The 17,335-nt window shown below is 50.4% G+C and overlaps 1 protein-coding gene across 4 annotated transcripts in view; it reads right to left on the bottom strand.

The window, feature by feature from the left end:
• The window catches only part of PKNOX2 (PBX/knotted 1 homeobox 2), a 280,359-nt gene that overhangs the window by 196,555 nt on the left and 66,469 nt on the right, over positions 1-17,335 (bottom strand). The gene's annotated exons all lie outside the window — the stretch shown is intronic.

The following is a 17,335-nucleotide window of genomic DNA, read 5'->3' as shown; positions in this document are numbered from 1 at the left end:
ATGCCACAAGCAGCAGTTCCTTCCAATCTCCCGACAGCCATCAGCCTGAGCTGAGTGTCCCTCTGTGGTGCTCCCACAGCCCCCCAGCCTTGAAGTTTTCTTTGTGAGTTTCCCCCTATATTGTAGACTCCTCAAGTGCAGGGTATTGTCTCATTTGCCTCTGTATCTGCAGAAAACCTACAGTGCCTGGAACACAGTAGGTGGCTGTAGTGTTTGCTCCGCCTTCCTCAGCTTCCTCCATCACACCCACCAAGGCCCTGCCCCAGTCGCTCCCGATCAGCCCAGTGCACAGCATTTCTTTCCTCCTGGAGCTCCCTCAGCACACAGCATCTGTGCCACTCATTCAGTAATTAATTAATTCTGTGACATCCTGTGACATCGCCTGCATTGTAATCTTCATGATTATTTAACTCTTGTATTGTTACTTTTCACAAATCACCTCTCCCATTAGAGAGGATAGATTTCCTTAAGATGGAAGTTAGGGGCTAGGTTTCACTTGCATGTTTGTCTTCTGAAATGCCTTGTACATCCTAAGGGCCTGATAAATGTATCGGGATTTAGTTTAACGCAATCTGGGGAGGCTAAGGTCAGGCTGTAGAGCCTGTGTTGGGGCAGGGCATGCCATGAGAGAAGAGGGATAGACCCTGGTTTTGAAGGAGGGGCTGCTCAGAACAGCAAAATGGTTGGGGCTCAAAGGGACGTAACCCAGTCTCTGCTCATCCTCCCCCCAGCAAGAGTCACCTGCTGGCTATGCAGTTAAAAAAAATTGGATGAAATCAAATGTAGAATTAAAATTCTTGATTCAGAAACAGGAGTCACAAAGTATAAGGGCCCAAGACATCACTCTGCCCTCCGTCAGGAAGCTGCCACCTGGCCTGCTGGGCATGGGAGCCCGTCGGGCATCCATTCTTCCTCAGCTGATCTAACAGCCATTGAGCAGTCAACCATCCTGGGAACTTTCATTGACTAAACTGGGGAATTCCTGTGAAAACCGAGATGAGTTGGTCACCGACGACTGGAACAAAGCACCCGCTTCGGCCACAGGCCAGCGACCTTGTACTTTGCAAGCACCACACTGATAAACCACACACCCCTTGCTACTCAGTGTGGCCTCAGACCAGCTGCATCGACACCACCTGGGAGCCAGTCAGTGGGGAAACTGAGTCCCACTCAGACCTACTGACTTAGAATCTGCATTTTAACAAGAGGACCAGGCAACTCACTTACACGTCAACTTATGAGAAACACGACTTTCGTGGCCCCTTATCCCCTGGACATCCAACTCCCAGCTACCCTGGCTGCATCCTGGGGACCAAAACTAGACCCCGCTGACCCCACCCACCATCATGCCTCAAACCAGACTTCTGTTGTGGAGGGGAGTTGGTCTGGCTTCCTCCTCGGGCCAGCTGATCGTGGGATTCTTTCCAGCTCCACCGTCTCTATGGCTAAACAATGTTGGAAATGAGATTTAGTCTGGAGGGTCTGACCTCTCCAGGAGCCCCAAGCAAAGGGCAGCAAGGGCTTTTTCCCTGAACCTATGGCCACGCTGGGCAGAGGAACTCAAGGGGGTGGTCCTTTTCCTGCAGACGGTGGAGGTGCAGCACTGGCCTGCGGAAATGAAGCAGGGAAGCAAGGGGCTGACGGATTACTCCAGAGAGGACATGAGCTCCGGAGTCCTGAGCGTATTCATGGCTTCAGAGGACGGCACACACAAGGCACGGGCTCGGCAGCTGCACGGCAAGTTACACCGAATAGTTTGCTGACCCGGGTCACACAAGACTCCTGGCACTTTGCTGGTGAGCTAAGAAAAAGTTCAACCCATCTGGGTCCCAGCCTTGATTGTCCTCCCGAAACCCCAGAGTGAGGGTATTTGGGTTTGTGGCCTGAGACTGTAGCTCTCTCAGTGGCTGAGAGGAAGAAGGTCCCCAGCAGAGGAAGGAGTGGGGGTGACAGGAAACTGAGGCCCTGCAGTCCTGTCCCCATGGAACATTTTTTAAAAAATGTACTTTTATTGATTTCAGAGAGGAAGGGAGAGGGAGAGAGAGAAACATCTATATAATAAAAGCCTAAGCGAGCGCTATGGCGGAATGACCAGAACTACCGGTCGCTATGATGCGCACTGACCACCAGGGAGCAGACGCTCAATGCAGGAGCTGCCCCCTGGTAGCCAGTGTGCTCCCACAGGGGGAGCGTCGCTCAGCCAGAAGCCTGGCTCACGGCTGGTGAGCACAGGGATGGTGGCGGGAGCCTCTCCCACCTCCACGGCAGTGCTAAGGAGCAGCGAGCTGAGCAGTAAGGAGCAGTGAGCAGGCAGACAGTAAGGAGCGAGGGGTCCCAGACTGTGAGAGGGATGTCCACTGAGGGGTCCCAGACTGCAAGAGGGCACAGGCTGGCTGAAGGACCCCCTAACGTACTAATTCACGCACTGGGCCTCTAGTTAATAATGAAAGAGAACCATTAATTGGCTGCCTCCTGCACGCCCCCCACCCACAATTGAGGCCACAACCCAGGCATGTGCCCTGACCGCAAATCGGACCATGTCCTCTAGGTTCACAGGTCAATGCTCAACCACTGAACCACACCAGCCTGGCCCCATGGAACTTTTTACACACTCTGCTTTCCGGCCTCTGCCATATCCCTCACTGAAGGGCCCCTCTGAAGTCGGGAGATGGGTAGGAAGCATGGGCCTGGCACCACCTGCGATGGCAGCATCCAGCTGAGTATTGGCCTGATGCCCCATGAGACAAGTTAAATATGTAGATGCAGACACGAGGCCCAGCCCTGGACCCTCTCTCTACCTGTGGGCTGGCTCTGCAGACTCTCTGGGCAGCGTCCAGGAGGCTGGCATTGTAGGCTCCAGACATCAAAATGTCTCAGTTGGGACTTGAGATGAAGAGCCATCAGGAAACTCACACAGTGGACACTCCATGGCAAGGGCCATATACAAAGGGGTTGCAATGCTACCTCTTCACGAAATGTTTTTCAGACTAAAAACCTGGCAACTGGCAGAGGGGAATCAGTGCGAGAACAGTGAGTGAATTTGCCCATCTCCAAAAAGAAAATAAAGTTTAAGTAGTATCTTCAAAGGAAGCTTTACAACAGCTGGCTCTGCAGAGATGGCAGTGGGTGGAGGGTGTCTATCCCCCTAACTACAGCCCCCCAACTACAGCCCCTCCCCTGAGCCCTGAGAGCCCTACTCCCTTTGCCCCTGTGCTTCAGAAGGCACAACTGAAGGGGAGGGACGGGGGGCATTCCCAGGAATGCATGGCTGAGAGCTTTGTCCACGGGGCACTTGGGTACCAGTGGGTCCCTCCCTGTGGAGGGGGGTAAGCAGGGAGCATAAAGACCACCTGGCACTTAAGCAAGGACTTGCTCCCAAATGCACCTGCAGATCCACCAGCAGCGATGGGGACAGACATTTCTCCGTGTGGCAGTGCAGTTACCTCGTCCACGGAGGGCGCAGGGTTTGAAGGGAGATGCAAGGAGGGGGAATGGGGTCCAGAGCCTCTGACCCCCCCCCCCGCCCCCGCCACTGCCCCACCTCCTGTCAACATCTAACATTTCCCCAAAGAAAGCAGGGCCCACACTCTCGAGCTGTGGGGGTAGGGTTGGGGGGGTTGCAGCTGCAGCCTGGCAGGCCCCTGGCCCCCAGCATGTCTGGGGTGAGATGGGGGGCTCTCCCGGGGATGCCATTCAGGCCCTGTCTTTGGGGGGGAAAAGCCAAAGAAAAACATGTATTTATAACATGAACTTCCCTCTTCTCCTTCCCCTCAGCTAACTGATTAATTAAATGAATACAAAGGCCGTCTTGTTGGGAGCCCCAGCCGCACGGACCCTCTGTGTTTTCTTTAAGCCGGCCTAGCAAACAGGAAACAAAAGGCTTAATTCTGTCTGGTTTCATGAAGGGGGCTGTATGTCACAGCCAGAGGCTGGGGTTCCGCCAGACCCCGCAGAGCAGCCACAAGGCGGCTTGAGACCCCCAGCCTCCCGGCTGAGGCCACTGCCCCACAATCACACAATTCCCCACCCCGAGCCAAGCCAAGCCAGCCTGGCCCAGGGAGAAATGCCTACAGCCTACCAGGCGGGAGAGAAACTATAAGGGAGCGGGAGGACCCAAGAGAAGGCTCTGGAAGAAAACCTCCAAGGCAGTGAGCTGGAGGAGTGTGAGCTGGGCCCCTAACCAGGGAGAGAGGGAGGTGGCTCAATCAGGACTTTCCTGGTGGGTGGGATGAAGAGTCGCCATCCCCACCTGTCATACTCCTGTCCCAGCGAGTCTCTCAGATGGGCTTCAGCGTGGCAGCCACACAGGTGCCACAGTCTCCTCGCAGGTGGAAACTGTAGCTCGAGAGGGACCGAGACAGCATGTCACATGGCACCCTCACCTTCCCAAGAAAGAAAGCAATGTCTGGGAATGATTTGGGCTGCACTAGGTGGAGCTCCAAAGAAGCTCCCAAGAGTTCGTGGGACCAAAGGATGTGCCCGCAGCCCACCCCCCATCTCCCAGACCTAATAAGGACATGGCAAAGAGGACCCACTTCTTCCTTGGGGGTAGCAAGGACATGATCAAGCAGCAATCTTGACTTAACCCCAACCTAAGTTCTCAGCTCAGAAAGCTTCCATGGAAACCAAGGCCCTGGGAGGCCAGTGAAGAGACAGGAAGAGAGGATGTCACAGAGAAGGTGGCCCCTAGCTGAGTCTAGGCCAGTGGTCTGAATAAGTGAGCCCAGCCACGACCTCTAGCTTCGAGACTCTAATCTGCGAAGTGCAGCTTTGCTAAGCCCCTGCGTGAGCCAGTGTTCTACACTCTAGGGCAGCGGTTCTCAACCTTCTGGCCCTTTCAATACAGTTCCTCATGTTGTGACCCAACCATAAAATTACTTTCGTTGCTACTTCGTCACTGTGATGTTGCTACTGTGATGAATCGTCATGTAAATATCTGATATGCAGGGTGATCTTAGGCGACCCCTGTGAAAGGGTCGTTCGACCGCCAAAGGGGTCGCGACCCACAGGTTGAGAACCGCTGCCCTACGGAGACATCTGTGAACAAAAGAGAGGCTTCTTGCCCAGGTGGGTGCGCATCCCTGTAGGAGACGGAGCAGGAAAACAAGTGCCCACCTGAGCACCCATTCAGTCACTTGCTCAACAGGTGCTCATCCAGGGCACTGCGCTGAGGATGCGACGATGACCAGCCCAGACACTGACAATGACCCTGACCTCCTGGAACACGTCTAACACGCAAGTCAGACGCTACACTCCAAATCACACCAATAAATATGTGATGGCAAACGGATGGCCTCACCTGAAGATCCTCAAGGTATGAAATATGACTATGGCTTCCATGGAGAGAAGAGCTGAGGGCAAGGGGTCAAGCAAAAACCAGCTGCACGTGTTGCAGTGGACCAGGCAAGCGGTGACAGGTGTGGGCAAGGCATGGGGAATGGAGAGACATGCTCGGGGCTAACACTCACCTTATGTAACAGTTCAAATTGACAGGACATGCGACTGGGCTATGTGGATATGAGGGAAAGTTCAAAGTCAACGATGATCTCTGGTTTTCAGCTAAAGCACCTTGGTGAACGCTGCTGCTCTCAGTGAGATGGGGCAGATGGGGAGGCTAGGTTGAGGGACAGATTGAGTGGTCTGGTCCTTTCTGTTTCCTCCCCTGCCTCCAACCCTTCTGCTCATCCCTTTGTTTTATTTCCTGTGGTGACTGAAGACTGTGACAATGGAGGACAAAATACCTTGGCATTAGGGCCCTCTGGCCCTGCCTCAGTTACGATGGGAGGCCAGCATCCAGGGTCTGACGTGCAATGAATGGCGACAGGAAGTACAGTATGAAGTGCACTCCTCATATGCAGCCCTAAAAGCCTCAGTGTCCTGCTTTGTTGATAGGAAGATTGAGCACGGAGGAGTCGAGCCACCCGCCCTAGCTCTCAGTGCTGGGATTGGGCTGTACCCCACGCAGTCTGGTTCGCAGCCCCGAGTTCCCTCATTGGGTGGATGTTACTTCTGTCTTGTCTAGACCGTAAGAGTAGCAAGAAGAGTTATGAAGGCCAGAGGAGCCGGGCTGGTCAGCTGAGCAGAAGTGCAGTCAGGTGCCACCTGGGGTGGGCAGAAGGCCTCCAGGCCAAGGGCGGGTACTCTGACAAGCACAACGTAGAAGGAGAAGGAAAGGAAAGCAGAGGGAGGAGGAGAAAGAGGGAAGAGGTTCAGCAAAGAAACAGAAAAGAACAAAAGGGGAGGGAGGAGTTGGTGGCAGTGAGGAAGGAGCCCATGGGCCGAACTACAGGGTTAGGACTGAAGGTCATCTGAGACTCAAAGGAAGATAAAAATGACCCCGCCTTGGTGAATTGCTCCACAGTGAAAAGACTATCCCCCAAATTCATGTACTCAAGTAAAATTCACCTCGCCACTCAAAGCACCAGGCTGCTACAGACCGGAACGAGTGTACTGAAGAACCCAAAAGCAGGTTGAAAAGGGAGAAAAGGCTTCCATCCCACAGCCCCACCCTTCTTACCCCTAAGGTGCTGCCAAACAAAGAGGGATCCAAGGCTGAAAGGCTGGTGATGGGAGAGTGTTAGTGGCCCCAGCTCCACCTCCCTGCCTATCAAAAAAGCTGCTGGGAGCAAATAGGATTCCAGAGCCCAAATTCTTTTAACTCTGCCCTAGCAGCCATGGTGGGACATCTAATCTCCAATGAGGATCCACTCCTGGCCCTCACACAGCTCCTCTCTCCACTCGCCTCCTCTCCGGCCAGTGGACTTGAGAGCCCCGTGAGCGGGGGAAGATGGACATCCAGGCCTCGGCCCTAGAGCGGGCCTGGCAGACACAGACGGGAGCTCAGTCTCCCCGAGCACCTCTCCAGTACAGGGCCCGCCTCTGAGAACGAAACAAAGAATCACTGCTTCCCCGGATGCTCCATGGGTCCTGCAAGGCCAATGCAGTTTGTAGGCAGGTAACAGCCAGGTTCCCCAGGGCCTCCAATCTGCCAGTGTGGCTGTGGTGCAGCCCAGAGAGGCATCTGTGCACAGGGCAGCAGGGAGCAGGAGCGACCACCAGACCACTTTCCAGGGGTCCCGCCAGCTCTGTGCAGACAGCTGCTACCGGACAGCCCAGCTCCCCTCACCGACCCCAACTTTACAGCTGCCCTGGGCCCCTGGTGATGTGTGCGCTCCCCTGGTGACTCCAGCTCACCCCTACTCTTGCCCCGGAGCCTTCACCTGGAGCTGGGAACTAGGCCTCTTCCCGCCACCCCCCCCCCCCCCCCCCGTTCTCCCCTGCCCCCAGGTTGGGATTCCTCTGCCGGGCATATAGTAGATGCTCAATAGGCTACAGCATCTTTCCCTTCACTAAATAGATGTTGAATTAGCCTGTTTTAAATTCGTGGAGTTTGCATTAGTGGCAAAAGACCCAAGTGGGAGCTCTCCAGCAAAGCAGTTAGAAGCAGGAAAGAGGCCTCAAGGGACACTGAAGGGAGAGTAGGATTGGGGGTCCTCTGATCGGGGGACCCACCAAACCCCAAGGAAGGACTGAACATCCCTCTTTGTAAGCCAGTGTAATCCCAACCTTGGGGCAGGGGAGAATGGGGGGCAAGAGTCCCAGTTCCCCTGCTGCGGGGTGAGGACCCTCCTGTGGGGACACAGGACTGGGGACCACAAACCTCCCCGCCTCTGGATGCCCACAACTACTGAACACCAGTCTTCCCAGGAGACGCTGGGAAATCCCCCGTGTTGTTTCCAGATGAGAAACATCGCAAAGACCAGGAGAGGGTTACTGCTCCTGAAGGTTGGGAGTGGGAGCTGCCTGGGTGGGTGCCCAGCGGCTCTTATCAAAGGACCAGAGACCCTGGTGGGAAAGGGGGAGCTGAGCGTGCAGAGCTGTCTGCTTCGGCCTCCTGCAGCCTGGGGGCTGGTCCAGAGGCCTCTGCATTCACTCTGGGAAGCTCTGAGGCATCACACTGCTCTGTGCTCCCTCTCAGCCCAGCCAGCAGTTTAGAGCTTAGAATAGCTAGCATTCAGCCCTCGGATATTGCCTCGGCTTATGAGGGGCCTGCGGAGTCATTAGCACGCTCCACGCTCACAACACCCCAGTGAGAAATTTTTGATCCTCACCCCATCCTGCAAATGAGGAAACTGAGGCTTAGAAAGGTCACAGGCTTCCCCAGCACAGCACATCTGGAACGTGCTTCATTTCGACCCTAAATCCCAGTCGCCAGCTCTGAACTCCCCACTTTGTGCACCCCACGAGAAAGAACACGGGGCCAGGCTCGCTGGGTGCATTCCTGCTCCCAGGCCAGTGCCTGTCTCTGTACCAGTGCTTGCTCCTGGTAGGGTAGGGAGGGGTCCGGGTTATTGCAGGCACAGGACAAAGCAGCCAAGCCTCTTGTAATAAGGAAGAGCTGGCTGTACATTATGCGCACATTTGTGAGTTATGAGCATTACAGAGAGAAAGAGGCACATAAATTAAAGTGGCCAACTTGTATGCACACATGCACACTGGCACGGGCAGAAGGCTGGCTCTAAATGGTAAAAATTAGCAGCTTGAAACAGTAAAAAACCTCAACTTTGCCTCAGAAAGATGCAGGGCAACTTCACAGAGTTTTATGTGGCCCATAAATTAGAGCTGAGAAAGGGCCTCGGCGCAGACAGGGGCTTTCCGCCGCGCAGAGATGCCGTGTGGCAGCATTACAAATGTCCCAGGCAGTTTATACACAACAGCACAGCGTGAGTTTGCTGGGGGATATTGGAGCTGGTAATTGCTATTCTAAAACTGGCCTTGTAAGCTTGGAGAAATGTTTTGAAGGGGGGAAAAGAGCCAATTTAAGAGCTTTATAAAGCCATAAATGCCTTCTGAGCAAACCAAATGTAATCTATCTGGAGAGACAGGCCGTCCCTCAAACCCAGAGGACCCTGCAATGCCGCACAGCCCAGAGTTCCCTGCAGGTCCTGCCGCAGCACGGAGTCACCTGTGTGGACAAGGGGCGGCCATCAGAGGGCTTTGCGGCAATCGTCCCCTCGAAGAAACAACCCACAGGCCACTGCCAGCCCCACAACTACGGTCCCTGCCGGCCACAGCTGATGCCCCCAAACAAACAAGCAAGCCGGGGCTTCCTCTGCCTTCCTCCCAGGTGCCCTCCCTCCTGGGGGGCCTAGGAACCAGGGAGGGTTGGGGATGGGGCAGGATGGCAGCGTTCTCCAGCCCGGCCTCAGCTCCATCCATGCAGTGGGGCTGTTGTAAGAACTAAGGAAAGGCATGCGAGCCCCTGCCCCTAGCACCCAATAAAAACCAGCTGTGATTATTTTGTGGCTGTTGGTGCGTGTGGACAGGGGTGCCCGGGGCAGAGGGCACCTTTGCAAGGCTCCACCTTCTCCAGGCCCAGCTCCTGCCAGGCTCCTGGCATCAGGACATCACTTAAGAATCCTCGCCAGCAGCGTGCGGGCATGGACACTGGCCCGGCTTCCCCGGGAAACAACCCCAGCGCCTGTTTCCTGACTTCATTTGAATTTGCCCTCATCTCCCCACGCTGCCTTCAGACACATTCTATAGCCGCAGCCCCTGCCTTCACCTTGCATATCATGCCAGGGCTCGAGAGTCCTCTGCTAACCCTGCTTATCCTCTCAGTCTCTTCAGGCCATGGGAGGGGTGAATTTCCCCCAGGTCTGTGGCTAGAAAAACCAAGACTCAAGGGACCGGCTGGGAGAGAAGCAGCGGATTCCTGCCTCCCACCCTCTGTCCTCAGGCCCAAACCTCCCTCTCCCGCCTCTTCCACAGTGGCCTCCACCCGGCAATCCTGCTCGCTTTCGGATGTCAGTATTTCATAACGGAAAACAAAAGCCATATAATGCACAATTACCCACTTTCCATTGTGTGTTAATAGCTCTATTGACAGCACAGAGCACCACACAGGAGCAGTAGAAAGGGATTCGAGATCAAGCTTCCAGTGAAATGTGGTTTTAGTTATATGTATTTTCATAGCTTTTGCAACACCTTATTAAAGTTGAAAGCTATATATAACAGCATTACCGGTGGCACTTTCAATACCACCGAAGTCACATTTCTTTACAGCCCAAACAAATGTGACCCAGCTGCCTCCAAGCAGGACTTCCCATGTACTCCTCAAGCCCCCTGAGCTGTCCCTAACCCCCCCCCCCTCGCCACACACACACACACACACACAATACTCTGAACAGCGGGCGGAGAGACGAAACATTCCTCTAAGGTGCTGGCAGGTGGCTCGATGTGACAGACATCTTACGACCCAAAATCATGCGACTGAAGGTCCTCCCTGTTCCATCCCTCCCGCCCCCCCAACTCTTACATAGGAACTATCTTGGTCTAATTGCTGTCCCCCCCAAAATTACACCAAGCCAGTCTTCATCCCCGAGGCTTTGCTGAGGCCATGCCGCTCCCGGTTCGCTGGCCTTCTTTCCCTCTGCTATCTAAACCCCTACTCAACCTTGAAAATGGCTGCAATCCACTCACAAAATAAAATCAACATGCGAGGGTGGACTGGTGATGGGGAAAGTGCACTGGACTTCCAACGACAAGATCTGCCCTTTACATTCACTGGGTCCCCTTGAGCAAGGAAGTCTCTGATTTCTCTTGTCTTTATGTTTTGGTTCAGCTACAAAATAAAAGTGTGAAATACATTATTGTAAGAGTCCTCCCAGTTCTGGGATTCCTGAGTGAATACATAGTGAGGTTTTCGGGTTGGTATTTATTATGTATCTATAGGTATTTGGTGCCATACGGATAAGACACTGTCCCTGTCCCTGGGGAACCTGTAATTTCATGGGGGAGTAAGGCATATCAGAAGAAAACGTGACATTTCAGCTCCAGTCCAAGATAGCAATATATAAAAAGTCATGAGGCAGTACATGATTAGATGCCAAATGAATTGTGCAGCCAATAACTGCTCTAGGCCGAGGAGTGAGAGGAGGAGAGAGTGCTAAGGGATGGGCTGATGGAGGGCGCTGGGCTTAGGAGATGGGAACTGACCTGAAGGACACACAATGAGATCTGCATTTGCAGGAATGGCTGGGGTGTGAGTCCAGGGAAGTGGACCTTTAAGAGCAATGGTGGTCCTCAAAGGGCAGGGGCAGGGGACAGGGTGTCACCCAATGAGAGTGGACATGAGCTTCATGCCAAGAAACTCAGAGAGGACTGTAGACCAAAGCGGAGCAGAGGTTGGGCTGCAAAAGGCTTGAAGTGCCAGACCAAGATGCTTGGACTGCACCCTGGAAGAAGCAAGAAACCCCTGAAGTGAGCACACAGGCCCCCGTGTTATACTGTGTTTTTGTTTTAATTTTTTTTTGAGAGAGAGAGAGAGAGTGAGAAACATTGACTTGTTCCACTTGTTTATGCATTTATTGGTTCCTTCTTTTTGTTGTTGATACTCACCCAATGATCTTTTCCATTGATTTTTAGAGAGAGTAGAAGGGAGGGGGAGAGAGAAAGAGCAAAACATTGATGTGAAGGAGACACATTGATTGGTTGCCTCCCGCATGTTCCCCGACTGGAATCGGGGATAGAGCCTACAACCGAGGTACATGCCCTTGACTGAAATTGAACCCAGGGCCCTTCAGTCTGCGGGCCAATGCTCTATCCACTGAGCCAAACGAGCTAGGGCCATTGGTTGTTTCTTCTATGTGCCTTCACTGGGGATTGAACCTGCAACCTTGGCATATGGGGATCACACTCTAACCTACTGAGCCACCTGGCCAGGTCCAGAGCACCGTGTTTTGAGAGAATTAATCAGGCAATGGTTTGCAGACTGGATTGGGAGTGGGAGGCACAGGAAGCGAGGAAACCAGAGAGAAGGCAACTGCCATAGTCCAGGCAGGAGGTGACAGTGTCTGACCTGGGGGCGGGGGGCGGGGGGGCCGTGGTAGTGAGAATGTAGTGACATGCCAGGCACAGAGAAGGATGGGAGGACAGCCTTGGCCTCTGAGAGGTTATAGATTGGCTGATCACTTATTTATTGCTCTAACCTGGACACTTTTTAAGAGTGAAAAGGGAGTCATTACAATTACATTGGGACAGACAAACAGGAGTGTCTGGGGCAAACTGGGGTGTATGGGTTTCTCTGGAACAGAGAGTGGAGGAGAGGGAAAAGAGAGGTGGGCTTTGGGGGTTTAAGCCTGCAAGACAGGGAAATATAAGAGTTAACAGGAGCAGGTTGGAGAATGGGGCAGGGAGTAGCACAGAGCAGCAAAGAAATAAGGGAAGAACAGAGTTCGAAGCAGATTTTGAATTCTTTGAAGACAGAACTCAATATCTGAATTATTACACAGACATTTGCCAAACTGACTTGGGACAATGAAGACCTGTTAAATGACAGGGAATAAGAGACAGGGGTACCCCTCTGCCCCTGGCTTTGTGAACTTCAACAGACGTGCCTCTTGGTGAGTTTGTCCCCATGGCCATCTGTCACCCAGGGAAGTCTTCATGAACTGGTGATTCTAACGTGCACTAGAAGCCTCATCGGGGCATCGGCGTGGCCAGCCCTGACAGGGGACTCGGCAAATCCTGCTCTGAGCAGGATAGAAGAAACAGGAATCTAAATTTACCCCTGCCCCGCTTCCCGGCTAAAATGCAGAAAATGAAGCCAAAAGAAAGAGGAACTTCAATCTAAGAAACCAAGAGAGCAAAGTGCAGCCCTCCCTTGCCCTGAACTGACTGGGACTTTTCTGTGCAAGAGTCTCTGATCAACATAACTTCTGCTGTGTCCCATCCAAGATGAAGATTAGCACCCAGGATCAGCACTCAGAAATCTGAGGACTTTCCTACAGACTACCCGGCCGCTCCCTCCAGCCAGGACTCTATTATTCCGGGCTCACACCCACACTTCTGTAGCAGACTTAGGGGCTAGCCGGTCGGGTAGCATAACCTGGTCCAGAATAGGATCCGACAGAGCTCCAGTGACCCAGAAATCTGAGGCAGAAACGAAACATTGGCTATGAATTATCCAGGAACCTGTGGCTGCAGTTACTTGAGAAAACGAACCTCGCTAAGAGTGTTGATTACTACAGAGTTAACAAGACAGGGATTTGGGGTCGGACAGTTGCCTGGCTCAGCACTTCTCCTTGAGCTGTGGAGAATTTGGTCCCAATCCTCAGAAAGGGTTCCTGCTTGGAACCTCCTGATGGATCCACTCCACAAGTCTCCTCCTCACTGATCTGGCTCCACCAGCATCATGAAGGAAAGACGATGCTGTGGTTTGCAGTGGCCCTCATCCTTTTCTCCACTGCATACACTCACGGTTGCAGCAAGCTCTTGTCAGTCGTGATGGATCCTTGCAGCAATGAGTCCTCCTGGGGACGGGGCACCCCTGAGTGAGTGATCTATCAGGACAGTCTGAGGGGTGGCAGTGTCTTGCGAAAGCCTTTCTTCCCCGTCCACCCCCAGTGAGTTGCTAATGCACCCCAAAAAGAAAAGTAGTTCTCACTCCCCCCCCCCACCCCTTGACACTTACTGGACAAAAAAACAAGAACTCAACTTACAGATCAGGAAACTTACCACATACACCTCACTTCCTTTGAATACCTACCAGCTGCACACACCACCTTACACACTCGCCTTCATTTCCTCACCTCTAAATGGGAGTGGTGATAATAAAAGCCTGTCTCCAAGGGCTGTTGTAGGATCAAATGAGGCAATAAAAGTGCCTCCAACATAGTAGGAACTTAACAAATGTTTGTGTTTTAGTTCAACTGACATTTTAACAGTGTGATTAGTGCTGCCATGAAATTGATATTTTCTAATTAGTGGATATTTTCTCTGCACAAGGCTCCAAATATGATTCTCTGCTATAAACTTTGTGTGTCCCCAAAATCCATATGTTGAAATCCTAATCCCCAATGTGATGGTCTTTGGAAATAGGGACTTTGGGGGATAATTAGTCATGACGGTGGAGCCCTCATGAATGGGATTAGTGCCCTTATAAGAGAGGTCCCAGAGAGTGAGGTTACAGCAAGTAGTCAACTGTCTACAAAGCAATAAATGGTCCCTCAACAGACACACTGAATCTGACAGTGCCTTGATCCTGGACTTTCCAGCCTCCAGAACTGTGAGAAATAAATGTATGTTGTTTATAAGTTATGTAGTCTGTAATAATTTGTTATATCAATCCAAAAAAAACCTAAGCAATTCTCCTTCATTATTCTTGTTCAGTAATAAAGCAGATGGTTGCCCCCATCCCCACCTGATCCAAGACCCTAGGAGTGGCCCATTATCAAAAGGGAAAGCTAACATCACACTCAATGTTAAAAAACTGAAAGCTTTCTCCCTAAGACCAGGATAAGACAAGATGCCCACTTTCACCACTGCCATTCAACATTTACTAGAAGCTCCAGCCAGTGAAATTAGGCAAGAAAAAGAAATAAAAGACATTCAAATTGGAAAGGAAAAAGTAATGCAATTTCTATTTGTAGATGACATGATGCTATATATATAAAATCCCGAAGAATAGACAAGAAAACAAATAGAACTAATAAACTAATTCCACAAAGTTGTAGGATACAAAATCATATGGAAAAACCAGTTGTGTTTCTATACACTAGCAATGCGCAATCTGAAAAGGAGACTTAAAAGCAATTCCATTTACAACAGCATCTAAAAGAATAAGATATCTAGGAACATGTGTAACTAAGAAGGTGAAAGACTTGTGCACTAAGAATTAAAAAACACTGCTGAAAAAATTAAAGGAGACCTAAGTAAATGGAAACACATTCCATGTTCATGAATAGGAAGACTTAAGATGTCAATACCACTTAAAGTAACCTACAGATTCAAGGCAATCCCTATCAAATGGCTCCGGACAATTGGATTTCCATGTGCAAAGCAAGAAGCTAGACCACTACCTCAGACCACACACAAAAATTAATTCAAAATGGACCAACAATCTATGTCTAAGAATTAAAACAATAAACTTCGAAAAAAATAGGGATAAATCTTCATGACCTTGGATTTGGCAATGATCAATGTCACCAAAACTATAAGCATAAAAGAAAACTACATAAATTGAAATTCATTAAAATTAAAAAACTTTTGTTTATCAAAAGACATTATCAAGAAAGTGAAGAGACAATCTACAGGATGGTAGAAAATATTTGTATATCATGTATCTGATAAGAGTTTAATATCTAGAACATATGCAGAACTCCTACAAATCAACAACAAAAAGACAAATGACTCAATTTTAAACTGGGCAAAGCACTTGAATAGATAGGTATCCATAGATAATATACAGTGGCCAATAAGCACATGAAAAGATGCTCAACATTATTAGTCATTAAGGAAATGCAAATCTAAACCACAATAAGATACTACTCCACACTTAGAAGAATGGCTATAATTTAAAAAGAAAAACAGAAAATAGCAAGTATTGACAAAGAGATGGAGAAATTGGAACCTTTGTGCTTTGCTGATGTGAATGTAAAATGGTGCAGCCATGATGGAAAACACTTTGGCAGTTTCTCAAAAATGTAAACATAGCCCTAACCGGTTTGGCTCAGTGGATGAAGCATCGGCCTATGGACTGAAGGGTCCCAGGTTCGATTCCGGGCAAGGGCATGTACCTTGGTTGCGGGCACATCCCCAATAGGAGGTGTGCAGGAAGCGGCTGATCGCTGTTTCTCTCTCATCATCAATATTCCTAACTCTCTATCCCTCTTCCTTCCTCTCTGTAAAAAATCAATAAAATATATATTTTTTAAAATGTAAACATAGAATTACATATGACCCAGCAATTCTGCTCCTAGGAATATACCCAAAAGAACTGAAAATTGGGACTCAAACAGATATTTGTACACCAATGTTCACTGTAGCACTATTCATAATTGCTCAAAAGCAGAAGCAACCCAAGTGTCCATCAACAGAGGAATGGATAAACAAAATGTGGTATATACAAACAATGAAATATTATTCAGCCATACAAAGGAAATTCTTAGATATGCTACAACACAGATGAACCGTGGAAACATGCTAAGTGAAATAGCCAGACACAAAAAGGCAAGTACATTACAATTCCACTTTTATGAAATATGTAAAAGAAGCAAATTCATAGACACAGAAAATAGATTAGAGATTACTAGGAGCTGAAGTGAGGGCAAAATTGAGAGTTATTGCCTAATGAGTACAGAGTTTCCATTAGGGTGATAAAAAAAAGTATTGGAAATAGATATGGTGCTGTTTGCACAACACTGTGAATGTAATGAATGCCACTGAATTGTACACTTAAAGATGGTTACAATGGCAAATTTTATTGTATATATTTTAGCACACTATAAAAGGACAGTAGAAAGATAGGGGGCAATTATTTAATTTCCCATGTAAAGCTAAATTGAACCAGATAGCCTAATTAAAGAAAAAACAATAGATTTCTTTCAACCTGAACTCGATCGCTATAAATGCACCTGAGCTTTGCAACAGCCTCTAGTCAACTAAGTCTCAGGGCCACTGGGCACAGGGGACACTGAACAAACTCCAGGAAGGAAGGACCAGGGATGCTACTTGCTTTCTTCAGAGGTACCCACAAATGGAGTGGGACTCCTCCCAAATGCATACACTCAACTAATGTTTATTGGGTACCTATTATGTGCCAGGTACTGCACACACAATGGAAAATGGTGAGCAACCTGCCTGGGGAACTTGTACTTGGACGGTCCTCTGAGATCTGAGTAGAAGTGGCCTGGAGCCTTGGACTGTGCTCATCCATCAGGATGTTTTTCTTTATGGTTTGTTCTGGGTTTCAAGTGAAAGGACTATGGGGATGGAAGAGCATGATACAGGTGTGTTACTATTATCTACACTAATAAAAGACAAAGATGCTAATTGACCGTACCTTCGCTATGCCGCAAGCCACGCCCCCAGCCAGTCAGAGCAACTATATGCAAACTAACCCAACCAAGATGGCGGCCGGCAGCCAGGGAGCTGGAGCAAGCAGGAGGCTTGGTTGCCCAGGCGATGGAGGAAGCCAAGCTTCCCGCCTGCTCTGAGCTGGCTGTGGCCTCCGCTCATGGCAACAAACTTTTAATTATAGAAGACAAATAAATCCCAGATACCTGCTTCCAGCCAGCCTCCACTGGGAGCTTGGGTGGCTGAGGGCTGTGGCGAGCCTGCAAACAGCCATCAGCCCCTCACCCGGGCTGGCCAGGCACCCCAGGGGGGAACCCCACTCTGACAGGGCTGTGGCCAGCCTGCAAACAGCCATCAGCCCCTCAGCCAGGCTGGCCAGGCACTCCTATATAATAAAAGGGTAATATGCAAATTGACCCTGCCAGCAGAACAACTAGGAATGACTGGTCACTATGACACACACTGACCACCAGGGGGC

The sequence above is a fragment of the Myotis daubentonii genome, chromosome 19, assembly GCF_963259705.1.
Source record: "Myotis daubentonii chromosome 19, mMyoDau2.1, whole genome shotgun sequence".
Lineage (NCBI taxonomy): Eukaryota > Metazoa > Chordata > Mammalia > Chiroptera > Vespertilionidae > Myotis > Myotis daubentonii.
This window is presented reverse-complemented; position numbering and strand designations above follow the sequence as displayed.